Here is a 17871-nt window from a genome sequence, read left to right on the forward strand (position 1 = left end):
GTTTTTTCAAGATGTTTGTCACTTAGGCAGCCATCTGTGAATATTAGCCTGATTAATATTATAGTGCTCTTCTTTTTATAACACTGTACTTATGAGCCATAGCGTAGTTATAAGACCATGTTATATGGGTTGGAGTATGAATGTATCTCTCTAATGACATTATGGAGAAAATGGGAGGCAGGACAATGGTGCCTTATAACCAATTATAAGGGCTGCCGTATAGAGGGAGGGCTGAAATGCTATCACAATGCCATGGCCTCTGGTTCCTTCTATTAAAATAATTTACAAAGCAACTGCTTAATTATTGGTATGAAAATACGTTATACAGAGTAGCATTTGTCATGTGATACATTCAATGTAAACTTAATAAAATAGATCCGATTTACTTCATAAATCCAAACGCTCTTTGTCTGTGGTCAGTTCAACAGGAATCTCCTCAATAGGTGCTGGCCCACCAGTTGTGAAACAGGAAAACCCTGCAGTTTTCAAACTGTTCTCTGCTGCCCATCTGCTGTTATGGTGAATGGCTTCCAAAGGAGGAGCGCTCTTCCAAGACAGGCATCCTGATGAAAATGTATTGCTAAACAGATGGTGTTTGTTTCTCAAAGGTATTTTACTCTGTCTGAAAAGAGCTGTGAGGCCATTTTGAAAGGAATGTGCAGCCTGTGCTATGCAATTGCAAATTAAGAGCTCATGTTGTAAGTTTCCATTTCCCAATTATATATTTCACAGCATGCAGGAGTCATGTTGCAGTACATGTAGAGCTTGTTATGACAAAGCCAATTAACCTCTTCCCAAACTCTGCATACTGAATTTCAGTAGTTTCTTCAGCAAATCAGAGGTTAATGGACACCATTCAGAATACGGTAATGTTTCTGCATAAACCCTGACACACTTTCACCATAAAAAGAGAAAAAAAGGAGGGCGGTTTTTTACATTTCAGCTGTGGTGCGTGTCGCCCCAGGTACATTTATTAATGGACTCTGTCTTGTTCCTTCCTGTTCCTAAGCAGGCCACCGCCCCACTGCCCATTTACGCAATATTGACTCTGGCAAAAAAAAGTAGAGTCTTATCCAGTAATCCGATACACTGCGTCCACAACAAACATTTCGATTTCTGAGAGAAAGGATCTGGTGCTTTTCTTAGTTAAAGGTTTAGTGCTCCTTATGGGTTCGAAATTAAACAAGGATTTTAATGTCATGGCTTTGTCAGCTTAACAAAAATAGCTTCCCTGTTTTTCATTTCTCTAAATGTTTGATTTTATTCCCAAAAGAGCAACTTTGTGTGTGCTTCAGAGTTTTCAAAAAAAAATGTTGTTTAGGTTTACTTTGTATCAATCGCTTTCCTTCCTCACACCCTGGTGACTTTAAAGCACACCTGTAGCCTCTGAGAATCATGTCTAACCTCCAAGATTTCCCAGTGTAAGCATTATTTCAATATGCCTGCAACGCTGCCCTCCAGTGGATTTTAGAAATACCACATTTATTCTGCATGATTTTTATTACTGGAGTATTTCTAATTACATGCGGAAGGGAACAGCAGGGTGCCAGTGTTTGCACTTTGGTGTACCATATGTACCTGCAGGTTGGGGTGCTTTAAACTTTAGAGTTTTAAAGACACCAGGATGTGTGTCAACAAACAGAACATAATTCAAAGTGAATCTAAACACATGTTTGCATATGAATTGCTAAGCAACCAACATTCCATTTCAAAAGCTTGGTTGATCATAAGATACTGTTGCTATAACAATGGCATTGTTATACAGAAGGTATTTTTATGCAGCCCATTTAAATATAAGTAATGTTTAAAAAGCATACTTAAGAAGGTTTGTACCGCCAAGTCCATATTGAAAATATTCTTGTCTCTGATAAAGCTGTATGCACAGAAGGATATATGAATATAAATGATCATATAGTGTACAATTTAACATGATTGTGGAACACTGCAGCTTCATACTGAGCAGACCACGTATGATAGTTACCATCTAAACAAAAAAAATATGATTTATTTGCTTTGTTTATTCTAAAATAAAAAAAACAAACATAAAAAAAAAACAATGCTTTGTAAAATTTATGGCATGTGCAGGTAGATGGCGCCCCAGGTCAACTTTAATGTTGGTGTTTAGATATGCCATGTGCGCCACAAATGATTCACAGTTTATTTACAATGAGATGCTGCACCTTCACTAGCTAGACTGCAGTGGGCAAGATACATAACCAGACGACTTGTGAAAAACTGACTATACATGTCAGAAAAACTCGAGGCAAAGATTGTCACTCAATCAAAGAATTTTGGATTATATTATAACGACTCAACACTTTTAAGTGAGCTTCCTTCCAGTATACCCCTACGATGCATGCCTCCTGACTAATCAACACCTGAAGATGAACTCAATATCTGGACAAACAACAGCTGGTTTTAAACTAGGCCTACTGTCAATCACCACAGCAAAGGGGAATAAACCTATAACAAAAACACAAAATAACAAAACACAATAAATCCAACTTCCAGCCACAGAAGGGTGTAAGATATTAAGGGTTTTGAAGCGTGTAAGATATTAAATTCAGTTACTGTGTGAAATGTCTTCTTTTAAAAGTATGTGATTATATCACAAGCAACAGATATCACTGGAGTTGTCGAAAAGAGTAGGCTATGTAACATTTTTTTTTTTTAGAAACTCATCGTTGTTATAGCACATATTGAATACTGTAAATATTCTAGCATGCACGGAGGTAGGGGTCAGGGCTGGTAGGTGACGCAATCTAAAAGACATAAGCCCGACATATGCTCCTGCAAAGGAGACATGTCATTTTGTACAGTGGAATTGGCGCTACGCTTCAGAACAGGAAACCCCTGCTTGCAGGAACTGCGGTTCGCCACATTGGGATATGGAGCGAACGCCACATGAAATAAAACAGGAGCAGGCAGAGAGGCCGGTTGCTTTGCCGCTGTAGAGACACAGCCTGAAGGGGAGGCCGGATGAGATGGCCACCGAGCTGAGAGTCTGGAGTGAGTCAGAGAGGGACTTCGCGGATGGCAGTCCGATGGCAGACTGATTTAGCAAGTTGTTTTTTTTTTTTATTTCAGTTTGAGTTAATTGTATAATTACAAGGAGGAGGAAGGGGAGAGCAACTGGACCCCTGGACGGGCTTGCCGAGGGTGGGGTGTGGGGGGGCGGAAGACTAGGACGAAGAGGAGAGGGCCCACAGCCAAGGCCCCTGCACAACAGGCCAGCGTTCATCCAAACAGCTTGGGGGACATAGAACTGGTTCATATTAATGAGCGTTCAGATTAAAGCAGTTTACAAAAAACAGCGATACACGTACATATATTATAGCCTAAAGGTTTATTTAAAAAATTGCATTTTTCTCATAGCCCCCAAACACTGTGTTCCCTGAGTGTTACACTACATTAAGCTGCAAAGCACACCTGATAGCGGTACTGAAGTGTTCTATAAAAGTACTATAAATGTAAAACAGATTCAAACAATATTGGAATTGAAGGCGAAAGCCATTTGTCTTTGACAGAAATAATCAATAAAATAAAATCATAAAGTAATGGAAGGGAAACTGGTAGTCGAAAATGAAAATAAAAATGATTACTGGTATTTGTCTTTCCTTACTCTACCCTTTTTCACTCTTTCTCTCTATCTCTCCTAAACCCACCCTTTTCTCCCACTCTTGTCTCACAAAATCAGTGTTGCCAGATCTGAAGAATGAAAATATTGTATTGAAGCCTCAACATTATTGTGTTTCATGAAAAAATATCACACATCACAAAAATTAAAGAACACGTAAATGTAAACGTTTTTTTTGTCCTCAATATATGATCATATTGCTATAAATAGATGTTAACCTTGAGTTTATGCATGATAAACTAATAGCAAAGTAATGCATGTATTAATCACATTTGTATAAGGCCTAAATATAATTAGCTAAAATTATTGTGGAGTGGTCTAGAAGTATTTTGAGATCTATATGATCTAGGCTATACATAATTAGAAATAAAATTATGCTCAATGGGCGTCCACTTGCAGCAATAGTATACATTAGGGAGACAATACAAGAAAGATTTGAGCCAAAGAGAATTTTGCTGCCCCTCTTTCTTACTTCCAGACAGAAAATCTCTTTGTAAACTCTTTATTTATTTTGCATTCAGTCAATCTTCGTGTCAATATAATAATATTTCTATCGCCTAAATACAACCTGGATAATCCACCTCACTCTCAGAGCTCTCCTCACTGATCATGATTCCACCCGATAAACTTCCAAATATGTCTTCAAATAATAATAATAATGTCCTACCATCACACCCAGCTATTAGAAGCAGAGTCACGCTCACATTTAAGCATGCATGCCTCCACCCACAAGCGATAACACAAAGACAACCAACAACTGACAGCCAATTACTGAGACAATACAAATGGTAAATTATTGTTGTCTCCTGTCTCCTCCCAATGACAGAGGATGAAAACAATGATCAAATATGAATTAATTTTTTCAAATACGAGTACTCTATGGACCTTCTTGGATTATCATACATTTTGGCAACTTTAACAATTATATAGCATACATCGTACAATGGTCCAAATTATTATAAAAAAATACAATAATTATTCATACATCTGGCAGCACTGCCCCCAATCTCCCGGTCTTTTCCATGCACCCCCTTCCGCCCCCACTTCTTTCATGCCAAACCTGCAATCCAATTCACCTACGAACACATCCACACTCAACATACAGCCCCTGCACGCATACACACACAACGCAATCCACTGCATGCACACACATACACACACACAACATGCGACCCCTGCACGCATACACACACAACATGCTTCCCTTGCATGCATACACACACAATGAAACCCCTGCATGCTCCACACACACCATATATCCTGATTCTTCCTCTTCCCCAGGATTGCTACAATATGTTATATATACATGTATATGGCTAGTGTTTCAAACATATATTAACTAAAAGATTGTCAATAATGTATTTAACAAACAAGCACATTGTTAAAGTGCTAAAGTGTACATACTATAACAGTTACATCCCTGCTATTTTTTATTTAGTTATTGTTAATAAATACAGTATTGTACACTTATATGGAAATATGAAATATGGAAATTTAACTTACTCATCAGAGTTGTTTTTAGAGAAGTAGGACAGTATCCTACTACAGTTTTTATCAGACATTACAGATATGTAGGTACAAATCAAAAGAGAAACACTGTCTTTTCCAATGAGCACGCAGAGAGGTTGATGGTTGACGTGTCAGTGACCACGCTCAGGCAGCGTTAGTTTGCTGTCGCAACATCCAGAACAAAGCAACGCTGATATTCTTTGATGATGCTGATATGTCTTCTTTGTCTGTGGTCAAATTCAAACATGTTTGCTGGAAAAAAATGTATATTTATTTCAAAAAGTTTCCAAAAAGTGCTGGAACCCTGTTACCAAAAAAAGTGCTGAAACATTGTGTGCTATAAAGTGCCTTTTTTTCCATTGTGCACGTTTGTTTGTTTTTTTGTCAAAAAGTGAAGGGGCATGGCCTATCCACTTTTAATACGCATGACCTGGAAATAAAAATAAATGGAAAACTACTTCATTATCAGGAACATGACAAGTAACAATTCCTCAATGCTCACTTTCCTGTACTCAACTAAGCTTTGAGTAAGGAACTGGTGATAAAGCTACTCAAGTGTTTGTATAGTTATCTGAAAATGGTTCTTTAAATTGATTACATTCAGACAGCTTTTAATGGGCCTTCAGGAGACAAGACCCCCCCTATAACAATCAAAGGAAGCAAACAGATCTTCCTGTACTAACTCTATCTGGACCTCAATTTGAGTTATTATTTATCAGAAAGATTGGTGATTCTATACTTTTTACACAGCCTCAAGGGATTTGTTTTAAACTGCAACATTTCTTCAAATTTAAAGCACTCTGTTAGCTAATGTGTTCAACAAACTAGCACATTTTAGCCTTTGTAATGCATATTATGTATTAAACTAGCAAGTTTTAATCATTCAAAAATAGGTGACATTGGTTAATGCTAAACTAACCACACTCCTGTGAAAAATATACCACTAGAAATTATTGCTAAAAAAGTTCCAACCAACATGAGCAAAAATGAGCAAAAATATGTGCTTCAGATTGTAAGGTTGGGTGTTGAGCCAAAAGTGCTTTAGGTAGCATTTTACCTGGAAAGAAAAATATTGGCACGGGTCCCAAATTAGCCAGTTATGAAGCTCAATAAAAAACACATTGCTACGAGCCTCTTTGTTGCTGGCTAATTTTAAGAAGAATGAAGGACCAGCTTGAAACAGACTGGAGAGGTTGGCTCTGGCTTTAAGTTCAGAGCTAGGCCTTAGAGTAGTCATAAAGCTTAAGGCTCAGCATTGAGGATTTGTTTTTGGGTTTGATATTCTGTTAACATGAAAAGACATGGAAAAGTAAAGGTTATGTATATGTTCCATACTAATTCAAAACCAAATCACTGCCGAGAGGTTGTTTTCCTTTCTTTTTTTTATTTAACAATGCAGTTTAGAGACGTACCTTAATGGTTTTATACTTGTCTGTTTGTCTGTAAAGGTCGGTCCTACATTAATTCCTGTTATTATGTTTTAGTTTCATTGTCCTCTGTACAATGTTTGAATAATAGCACAGGTTATCACATTTTTACATCTACCAATTCCAGTTTAGCAATATGAGGGCCAAAAATGCCACCATGTTTAGTCTTGCCCTGAAGCAAATTCCAGAAATGTTAATTACATCTGAAGATTTAAATTTCATGTACCCCAGAAAAGGAAAATTGTATCCTGTAACCCTACAGCCATGCTCACTCGTAGCTATGGAGAGGGCAGTCATGTGAAACTGGGTTGCACTGCACCATGAATGCTTTATTTTATACAGCTGGATTATAGCTGGATTTGGGAGAGAAGTGCTTGACAATAATACCTCAAAACTGTCTAAATATTTAATTTATAAATTACCAATCCTATACCATGTCTTCTCTGTATATAACCAGTGTCACATTTAACAAACCCGAAACCTTCCATGACTCTTCTTGATCCATGTTAATTAATAATAAGATAAACTAAGAAGTATCAAGTCAGGATTATCATATGCCAAGAACGTGTATGAGTATTACTAGTATCAAAGCATTAACACTGATTGTGTAATCTGAAACGTTAGTCTTCTAGTTTTACCTCTGGGTGTTTGTACATATTCCAAATTTTGTAATATTCATTAGCTCCAACATCCAAAGACAGTAATAGATTGTATTCTAATTTTTACAGCCATATACAATCCCTATCAATATAACAACAAGGTCAGCATACAGTACTACCAAACAGCTTTCTTATTGTACAGTTGTGTTCGATGAATCAAAGGTAGATCTGGCTGGCTTCATCACAGGACTGTTAGTCATCAAAGAAACATTTAACTATTGAAGCAGCAAAGCCTTTCTCACCAACGGTGGCCTCTTTTGTTAAGGTACTTGCTGATCAAAGCCTTTTAAGAATTACATGAACCTCTATGTTAATGACACTAACTTTCATGTTGTGTAGGTACACTGAAATTCAAATAGACTTTGTTAGACCATTGTGGCAAAGTGGTGAGTGAATACAGGTGAGTGCAGTGCAGAGCAGATTAATCACGCAGACAATTGCTTTCAGGTGCAAGGGTGTTTTATTTAATGAATGATAATGTCCAGAGCCCAAAGGCAAACACCAGTAAATAATAAATGTTGGAGTGATACAGCTGTATGTATCACTCATAATTGTAATCCCCGGGTTTGACCCGCAAACAAAAGTCCAGATTTTACATACACCAAGACTAAACACAAAACACAAAACAGTGAAGTGATATTACATGCAATTTACAGTTCTCTGTGAAAGGCTGGGGCGAAAGTGATGACTGGGTTGATGCTGGCTTTATCTGCAGCTCCGGACCGTGTTACTGGGAGTCTATAGAGACAAACAACAGCTACAGCCGACACTAACAAAGACAAAACAAACACTGACGGTTTTCAGTATTACACAGTATTCTTTCAAGGTCAAATCCAACCATTTGCAAAGAAACAGATTACTTTGCTACGCCCCTATTTTATACCCTCGCTCATGACCCCGTGATTAACGAGCGCATCCGCTTCTCCAATCCACTTATGCCACACCGTTTCCATTGCAATGCGTTCAAAGGGAGTGGAAATAATCAGCAGTGGGACCAAAGTGGCGGGGAACCATTTACCTAACGCTACTCGTTGGCAGTCTGGGCATGTGGCTACTTATTTCAACACATCTTTATGAAGTCCTACCCAATAAAATCGAGTCATTATTCGTTCACTTGTCTTGTCAGCTCTGAGGTGTCCTGCAAAAGGGATTAATGCGCCAGCCTCATGACCTCAAGCCAACAAGACGGGGGAACCAATAATTGTGTTACAGGATGTCCTGTGCCCGTAGTAAGGTTTACCCTGTACAGTGATAATAAAATGTAGAAATACTAGCGCCCCTGCGCCTTCAACATCCTTACCTTCAATAGACCGGAACAGTCCCCAAGTGTGCAAGGGTGAGGGGTTGTTATATCCACATTATGTCCATGTTTGAGTGCTACATGTCTGGTATATTGAGAGGAGTGGGAGTAAGATCTGCCCTTGATGGCCCAGTAAACTTACCCTCTCGGTCACGCTGCATTCCGACCCTCTTTGACTGGCGTTTGTCACCATTATAGCAGGCTCCCACCAGCCCCCAGCCTTGTCTCATTAGTGCTTCCTCCCATTTCCGCATACTTCTCTATTTGTTTTTCTCGGGCGGAACAGAGGAGAAAGCATTTCAGTTTGAAAGGGAAAAACATTACCAATCATTTCCCTTTCATTTTTATCTGCCACGTTTACGTGTGCGGTTGGGACGGCCATTAATTTCACCAAATTTTTATAGTTTGGCCAGACTTGACCCAGAATTACCGGGTGTGCTTTCCATTGTCCAAGGTACTCTGCTCCCTTTATCTAGTACCCTAAAGGTCAGGAGGGAGATCTACCACCAAGCGTCATTCAATCTCTGTCACAACCATACAGTAGAAGGCAGAAACGGATTATTATTGTATATACAGGATAAATTGCCCTAACATTATCTTTGAATTTACAAAAAGATTAAGTTGAACAAATAAAAACAAAACCAGTACCAGATCGTCCAAAATTGATTGCCTAACTAATGGAGCAAGCGTTAATATGAAGTTGCTTTTGAAGCATGTTTATTTCCATATCATGTTCATTAATTGATATGTTCTTTCTTATTTATAATTCCATTGGGAAGTTAAAAAGATATGACAAAAGTTACAAAATGGTTTTGTATCAATTTGCATTTTGCAGATTTGTAAGTTTAACAAAAAAAAAAAAAAACTTGTATTGTCTAGATTGCAAAATGCTTGTCCCACAATTCACCTAGATACAGTAGATTAAGTTCCACAATGTGTTTCAGAGCAGACAAAATGTGCCCGAATTCCTTTAACCTTTAAGTTCTAACACAGGTAATACAATTGCTGTACTGTGTTGCTGTATTTTAAAAGTTACAGGTTTTTCGACAAACAGAAATAACTTTCTAGTAGTCCAACAAATCCCCATAATAGTATAATAGTAGTACTACATGTTTAGCACAGATTGGAAGAAGAAAATGTCAGTCTTTACTCCAACATTTTAACATTTACACAAGACCCTGGTGTTGTGCTTTATGTATATTTTATGCAATAAAATAAAGTAGTTGTATATCATATTTTAACACAAATTAACTTAGGTTTCGAGATTTTAGGCTTTAAAAGAATGTTACTATTGGGCTTCAGAGTTTAACCAATTGTTTTGTTCTCATTCCACTACCCTTAAGCCCTTGTTGGCTAATGAGAGATTAGTGCTGCATGAGCAGCTAACCAGTGGGGAATGAAAAGGTTACTTTTTCTGCTCCTGTCTTTTGTTTCTAAGGCCAACGCAATACAAATAGGGTCCCTGTGGCAGGCTGGCGAGTGGATAGAGGCCCAGAGACAGTCTGCTTCCTCAGCTCCCTCCTCCCAAATGAGAAGCAGAGGCCTTCTTTTATGTCAGGTGGCTGGGCGCTGATTGATTGTTAATTAAGTTAATCATTTAATCAACTAATCAACCCCAGCCACCTGAACATAATAAACCCAGGCAGGTAGGGGAAATTAACCCCATCCCTGCCAATTTAAAAAGGGCAGAGCTTTGCTCTGCCACAGTCCCCAGCAAAGAGTTTCTGTCTGAAGCCCAAACATGGTCAGTGATACTGACAACACGGTTCCAGTTGCTCGCAGGACAACCAGGTCAAAAGTAATGGTTTTATATGTGTGTTTATAGTTGATGGAGCTTCAAAGCATTGGATCAGAAAGACCTAAAAGTAAGCATTTGTAAGATTGAAGGCAAGGCTTAAATGGATATCACAATGTATTCTATTACAAAGTACAGGGCCGTTGCCTCAACCATCCCAACACCTACATATTTAAAGCCTGACTTCTATTATAATTAAACTATAATAAGATCCAAAGTGTAAAATTATGTATATGGTAACAGTATCCTAGGAGACAGTCAGCACTGTTTTAGATACCGGAGATCAGATCTAACTAACCTGCTTGATTTTTTGGAGGTTGCATCATCGACAATGGATAATTGCAAAGCATACAAGATGGCTTATTTAGATTTCCAAAAAGCTTTTGACAAAGTCCCGCATAAATGTTTATTTCTCAAACTGAACAGAGTAGGGATTTAAGGAAATACATGCACATAGATTAGGGAGTGGTTAACATGTAGAAAACAGAAAGTACTAATTAGAGGAGAAACTGGAGAAAAATGGAGCAAGGTAGCCAGTGGAGCACCACAGTATTAGGTCCTCTACTATTCCTAATCTACATTAATGACTTAGATTCTGGTATAGTAACCAAACTTGTTAAATTTTTAGACAACACAAAAATAGGAGGAGTGGCAAACACTGTTGCAGCAGCAAAGGCCATTCAAAATGAGATTTTTAATATAGAAAAGTTTAAGGTACTGCACTCAGACAATAAAAATGTGCATTATAAATACCATATGGGAGATACTGAATTGAAGAAGGAATTTATGAAAATGATCTATGAGTTTATGTTGACTCATCTAGGCAATGTGGGGAAGCTATAAAAAAAGACCAAGCAAATGCTTGTATATATGGTGAAAATGTTTAATTCAAATCAAGGGAAGTAATGTTAAAACTTTACAATGCATTAGTAAGACCTCATCTAGAATACTGTGTTCAGTTCTGGTTACCTCGCTTCAAAAAGGATATTGCTGCTCTAGAAAGAGTAAAAAAGAAGAGCAACCATAATTATTCCGGGTTTAAAAGGCATGTCATATGCAGATAGGCTAAAAGAATTGAATCTATTCAGTCTTGAACAAAGAAGACTGATTCAAGCTTTCAAAATTCTAAAGGGCATCAACAGTGTTGACCCAAGGGACTTTTTTGACCTGAAAATAGAAAGAAGGACCAGGAGTCACAAATTGAGATTAGATAAAGGGGCATTCAGAACAGAAAATAGGAGGCACTTTTTCATAGAGAATTGTGGGAGTATGGAACCAACTCCCCAGTAATGTTGTTGATGCTGACATCCTGGGATCCTTCAAGAAGCTGCTTGATGAGGTTCTGGGAACAATAAGCTACTAACGACCAAACGAGCAAGATGGGCCGAATGGCCTCCTCTCATTTGTAAACTTTCTTATGTTCTTATGTTCTTAAGTTATTAAAGACAATGTTGAATTCTCTGAACTATCTTTTGTTGCCAAGGCCAAGGCAAATACAGAGATGTTTTTAAAGTGTCCCACAGTCACTCACCATTCCCATTAGAATAGAGGATCATGTTTTCCCTTAAAATAGTTTATCATGGTTGATTGACGCTAACGGAAACTTCCAATGGTTTACGCTTTACAGTAATTATCTGTGCTTTATTATGTTTTTAGTGAATTTAATCCATATTTTCTGTACAATCTTATAATTTAGTTATTTAGATCTAAACATTTACTGTTGAGCACTTTTCTAATTTTATACTTAATTTTCATACTGGGGATTAAAGACATTTTCATAGATTTATTTTTGAAGTTTTGTGATTTTTTTCAGTTTGAAAAAGAATTCTTAAAAAGAATAAAATAATGAAAATGGGGATTGGTGTCTTGAAGTGTTTTTTTTTTTCATTAGTACACCAAAAGATACTGAAATATATGCAATTATTTCCAATGGTACATTTATTCAAATAAAATTGTAAATTGGACATTGCAGTTATTTTGCAAGTACTGCAATGTGTATTGCAATTTGATAAAATATACAATTGTTCTTCAGCAACAAAGCACTGCATGGAGAAAGAGAGTAGATATTTGGAGTGGAACCAGCTGAAGAGATCGTAATGGATGAACAGTTTGGGATGCATCAGCAAGGAAATGAGCCCAACTATTCTGTAAATAAGATAAAGTACAGTGCAGACCTAGTGTTTAGTGTTTGCTGTTCCATCAAGTTAAAACATACTCTTTTAGTATCAATTATAGTGTAACGTAAATATATTATATATATATATATATATCTATATAATATATATATATATATATATTATATATATCTATATATACTATATATATTATATAAGGTATATAGTAATCATTACACAAATATCTTTAAAATGTAAATTACGGTCATACTAATTTTATTCCAGTAAACAACTAACCGATTCTACACTTGAATGATAGTCGACCTAATAGGGGTCTTGGGCCGCTGGATTCCCAGAACCCCTATGGCCTGGCTGGTTGCCAACTGCCACGCAGCCAGTTGCTAAGGTACAAAGTAGCTCAGGGACCTCTTTCTTAGCGGACACGTACATCCGCTCTAACAAGGACAATGGGGGACGTGTTTTGGTCACAGGCACTCACTCTTTTGTGTTTCTTTCAGCACACTGACAGAAAGCAAATATCAGCACTTTGAAAAGAAAATCCATACGTTTAAAAATGAATAAATAATATTTAAGGATTGTGCAATTTTTATTGTTTTTTTATTGAACTAGTTGTAAAAAAGGAAATAGTATTGCACTAGTTGATGTTTAATAGTCTGAGGCACTTTAATCCTCTTGCTAACGTGCCTCAGTATAAGGGCTGCAAGCACCTCAGTGGTTAAAGTGCGGGCATGGGAAGCACGGAAGGTTGTGAGCCCTTAACCTTTTAAAAATTATTTCAAGCTTAAATTCAGATGCTCCCTAATTACATCTAGCTGTGATTGATTATCATGATGTGAGAAACTCTTTCTTCCATATCCCTGCACTTCGATAGTTCTACCATCCCATAATATGATGTCTTGTGGTTATAGTAGCCACTATGTGTTTCCAAACTATTTAGTGTGTTGCAGAAGACATAACCCTAGAGGTCAAAGCTCCTTATTCTATAGTCTGAAACAGGAAACTTGCAAGAATTTGCTCCGTGATAATACATGTTCTTCCTAATAGGGAAGCCAACTATGGTTTCCAAATAGTTTATGGTGGAAGCATAAAATGTCCAACCTAGAGGTTCCTGTATTCTATAGTCTGAAACAGGAAACTTGCAAGAATTTGATGATCCCTTAGGATTTATTATTTAATGTTTTTTTTTTTTTTTTGGATAGTATGGTGGAGCCATTCATAATGTTTTGGTTTTGCCCAACAAATACATCCAAGAACAACAAAGTATTTTTTGTAGTATCATAGCATTGCTCTCTGAGACATGGTTGGCAACAGATCCTGAATGAACCACAGGGAAGCACTCAGTAACAGTCCATCACACTTTGAAACTTTTTAATGGAAACAAATGCATTCTGTGTGAGTGCAGACACATTATAGAATCAAACGGGTATGAAAATAAAGAGGTACTGTCCACATAACCCCCTTCTTTAATAAGGCATTGGGAAACTATTTTATTTGAATTTTACAATCACTGAAGCCAATGAAAAGCCTGTCAGGCTTGTCCAACTAACAGTTAATAAAAAAAAAAGAAAAAAAAACATAATCTATCTTTCTGAAACAATATTTGATTATATTATCAGTATTCACCAACATTCATGTCTTTCAGAAGTTACCTACCATTTACAGAGTGGTTCTAAATTCACCTGACTTGACCATCTCACAATTATGCTGAGTAAAACCATGCTGGGTAAATGTGGTGGAGAGCAGTTATTTGGCAGATAGCAAAACTAGTTTGTGCTGTCATAGCATGTTTCAGCTCCCTATGGAGTACAGTGTCAGCCATATCAACATCTTCCCCATGTTCTACCATTGCTGCTAGCCAGGTTTCATTGCTGGAGCATATTTTTTTTTCCTGGAATTCATGGTTTTTAACCACTCTGTACATCTGAGACTATAGTTTTAAAAAAAATTATTTTTTAGTGTATGCATGTGCTCCTGTTTATCTTCTAGGATTATTTTTAAACAAGATGCAATCATTAGGTATTTCAGGGCTAAATAATGTTACCTGCATTTACAAGTAACTTAAATGTTTACAGGTATATGGAGATTGCACACATGTGTTTAAAACTGAGCACAATAGCTCATTAGTTTTATGCAATGTTCTTCACTTGAGTCTTTGTTCAAATCTGGTTTAGAGAATGCCTTAAAGGAGGTTGGTGGTCTCAAATTAGCTATAGTAAAACAACTTCTCAAAAAACAGCACATAATTTGGCACATATGGCAAAAGAACGGGTCCAGATTGGATATAGAAACTGTAGTCCCTTCCAATTAGGACTGTGCCTCCAGAAAAGGCTTTAGGCATGCCCCAATTTATGTAGAAATAAAGAGAGGCTGCCAATCCAGTATATGGTACATGTTCATTTTTTTTACTTGGCAAATGGAAAGCACTGGTAATGTCTATAACTTGAAGCTCATGTTTTCTCAATTCTTATGCAGATGGTGATAACGACAGGTGCTTGTGTCCCTACGTTTAACATATCAATTGCTTTACAGGCGAAAGATTTGAAAAAAAAAACTCTTGTTTATATGTGTGAACCAGTGAAAGGTCCTCAGCTTGATTCTTCTCTTCATAATAAAGCACTGTAAGAAAGTTTTACATTGAATAGCTAAGTGATTATAAAGCAAGCACGACCAGCTCCTACACAGATGATTGAGATGTGCCTCTATGCTCAGCAGAACACTCAAGAGGTGAACAATGCGCAAGTACGGAAACAAAATAGATAATAAAACTATGTGTGCTTATATGGCAAAGAAAGCTTCAAATATGATGTTTAGACTTTTTTGATTATCTTCAGGAAACTCCAGTTCTGAAAACTAAATATTTTTAACAGGTATTTCCTGAACAGCCAAAACATTCATTATCACCATTCTCTTTCATTTCAGCAAATACCTTTAATACATTGTTTCATGCCACAATACTTGGCACAATGGTGTAGCCCCCATCACATTTTGTTACTGTGTCCTTTGAAGATAGTAATGCACTTCTTACAGAGCTATCTGTTCACGATTGTGTGTGTGTGTGTGTGTGTGTGTGTGTGTGTGTGTGTGTGTGTGTGTGTGTGTGTGTGCTTGACATGAGTATTTTTCATGTACAAAGTTCAATCTTGCATACCATATATCTACCCACAAGTTTCACTTATCAGTTAGTTAATACACTTACATGCATACAAATTTACACTTAAGCAGAAATTTATTTTGCAACAACTACAATTAAATGTACAGTTTTAATATACAGCTCTGGAAAAAATGAAGAGACCACTGCAAAATTATCAGTTTCTCTGGTTTTACTATTTGTAGGGTAAAATGAACATTTTTGTTTTATTCTATAAACTACTGACAACATTTCTTCCAAATTCCAAATAAAAATATTGTCATTTAGAGCATTTATTTGCAGAAAATGACAACTGGTCAAAATAACAAAAAAGATGCAGTGTTGTCAGACCTCGAATAATGCAAAGAAAATAAGTTCATATTCATTTTTAAACAACACAATACTAATGTTTTAACTTAGGAAGAGTTCAGAAATCAATATTTGGTGAAATAACCCTGATTTTCAAGGACAGCTTTCATGCGTCTTTGCATGCTCTCCACCAGTCTATCACATTGATGTTGGGTGACTTTATGCCACTCCTGGCGCAAAAATTCAAGCAGCTCAGCTTTGTTTGATGGCTTGTGACCATCCATCTTCCTCTTGATCACATTCCAGAGGTTTTCAATGGAGTTCAGGTCTGGAGATTGGGCTGACCATGACAGGGTCTTGATCTGGTGGTCCTCCATCCACACTTTGATTGACCTGGCTGTGTGGCATGGAGCATTGTCCTGCTGGAAAAAACAATCCTCAGAGTTGGGGAACATTGTTAGAGCAGAAGGAAGCAAGTTCTCTTCCAGGACAACCTTGTACTTGACTTGATTCACGCGCCCTTCACAAAGACAAATCTGCCCGATTCCAGCCTTGCTGAAGCACCCCCAGGTGAGTCCAATTTTCAGCTTTGCCCAACACCTGGTCGTCTAATGGTTAGACGGAGACCTGGAGAGGCCTACAAGCCACAGTGTCTCGCACCCACAGTGAAATGTGGTGGAGGATCGGTGATGATCTGGGGGTGCTTCAGCAAGGCTGGAATCTGGCAGCTTTGGCATGAATCAAGCCAAGTACAAGGTTGTCCTGGAAGAAAACTTGCTTCCTTCTGCTCTTAAGAGATATATATTAAAACTGTACATTTATATTGTGCTTTCCATACACATACACAACTAAAAACACTTTATAAAGTAAGTAGAGAATAGAGCACAATGCAGTGAATTACAAAAGCAAATGTGACAGTGAGAAATAGTCCTGCATATAGCTTTATGTTTCATTTCCGGCCTAGATTTGGTTTAGTGATCTGGCCCATTGCCTCCTCAGAGGCAAACTGAGACTACCAGAAATATTTACTTTATTCGCTGGCTAGATTCAAACCAGGCAAAGGCTAAAAAAGCCCTTTAACCATCCTCTCCTCAAATATAAAGATTAATACACTAACCATGCTCTCCTCAAATATAAAGACTACCACACTAACCATGCTCTCCTCAAATATAAAGACTACCACACTAACCATCCTCTCCTCAAATATACACCATCTGTAGCTAGAAATCCAAATTAAATACTGCCGCACTAAACAGTTTTTTTTTTTTTTTTCTGGTAAAATAAACAAATAAACATTTTAATTGATTGCTTGTTTTATTTACAGCAGCAATCTTGTTATATTTATGTTTTAAATTTCTAAATACAACATGAACCTTGTTTCCGGTCAAACCATTCAAAGTAAGATAAAGACCCATCAGTATTGCATAATTAACTAATGACTGGCTGATACCAAAATTTGATAGCAACATTTGCTTATGTTACTTCTCTCCTTGAGGAATTTTACCATTTGAAGCTACCAACTGGCATTGCATTTTCCTTAGGCTGCATGTGATCGCAGACTTGATGAGCTTCTTGGCATCAAACAATCTTGTTTCATTTCAGTTTCAGTACAGTCATTCATGTTATAAAATATTAAATTAAGCATTGACTACATGTAGGCCACTTTATCACTAAATAAAACAACACTTTTGGCAATATAGTGGTTGCAGCTAGTAATTGGGAAGCCACTGCCTTATTTGAAATATGAGTCAATGGCTATAGTAAATCAGAAACAGATATTTAATAAAACCACCTGTAACTGAATCCAAATTGATTAAAATGTGAATGTTTGCATTTGGATTAGGAAACCATGGATCAAAATCTGATCCTTCGCCAGGATCCAGGAGGATGACTGTCCAGAAACTACTTAGATGTTATTTAGATTTTCCCCAATGGGGACTACAGTTAGCTGCCTTCTGCATAGTTCCCACTTT

Source organism: Polyodon spathula, chromosome 2, assembly GCF_017654505.1.
Source record: "Polyodon spathula isolate WHYD16114869_AA chromosome 2, ASM1765450v1, whole genome shotgun sequence".
Lineage (NCBI taxonomy): Eukaryota > Metazoa > Chordata > Actinopteri > Acipenseriformes > Polyodontidae > Polyodon > Polyodon spathula.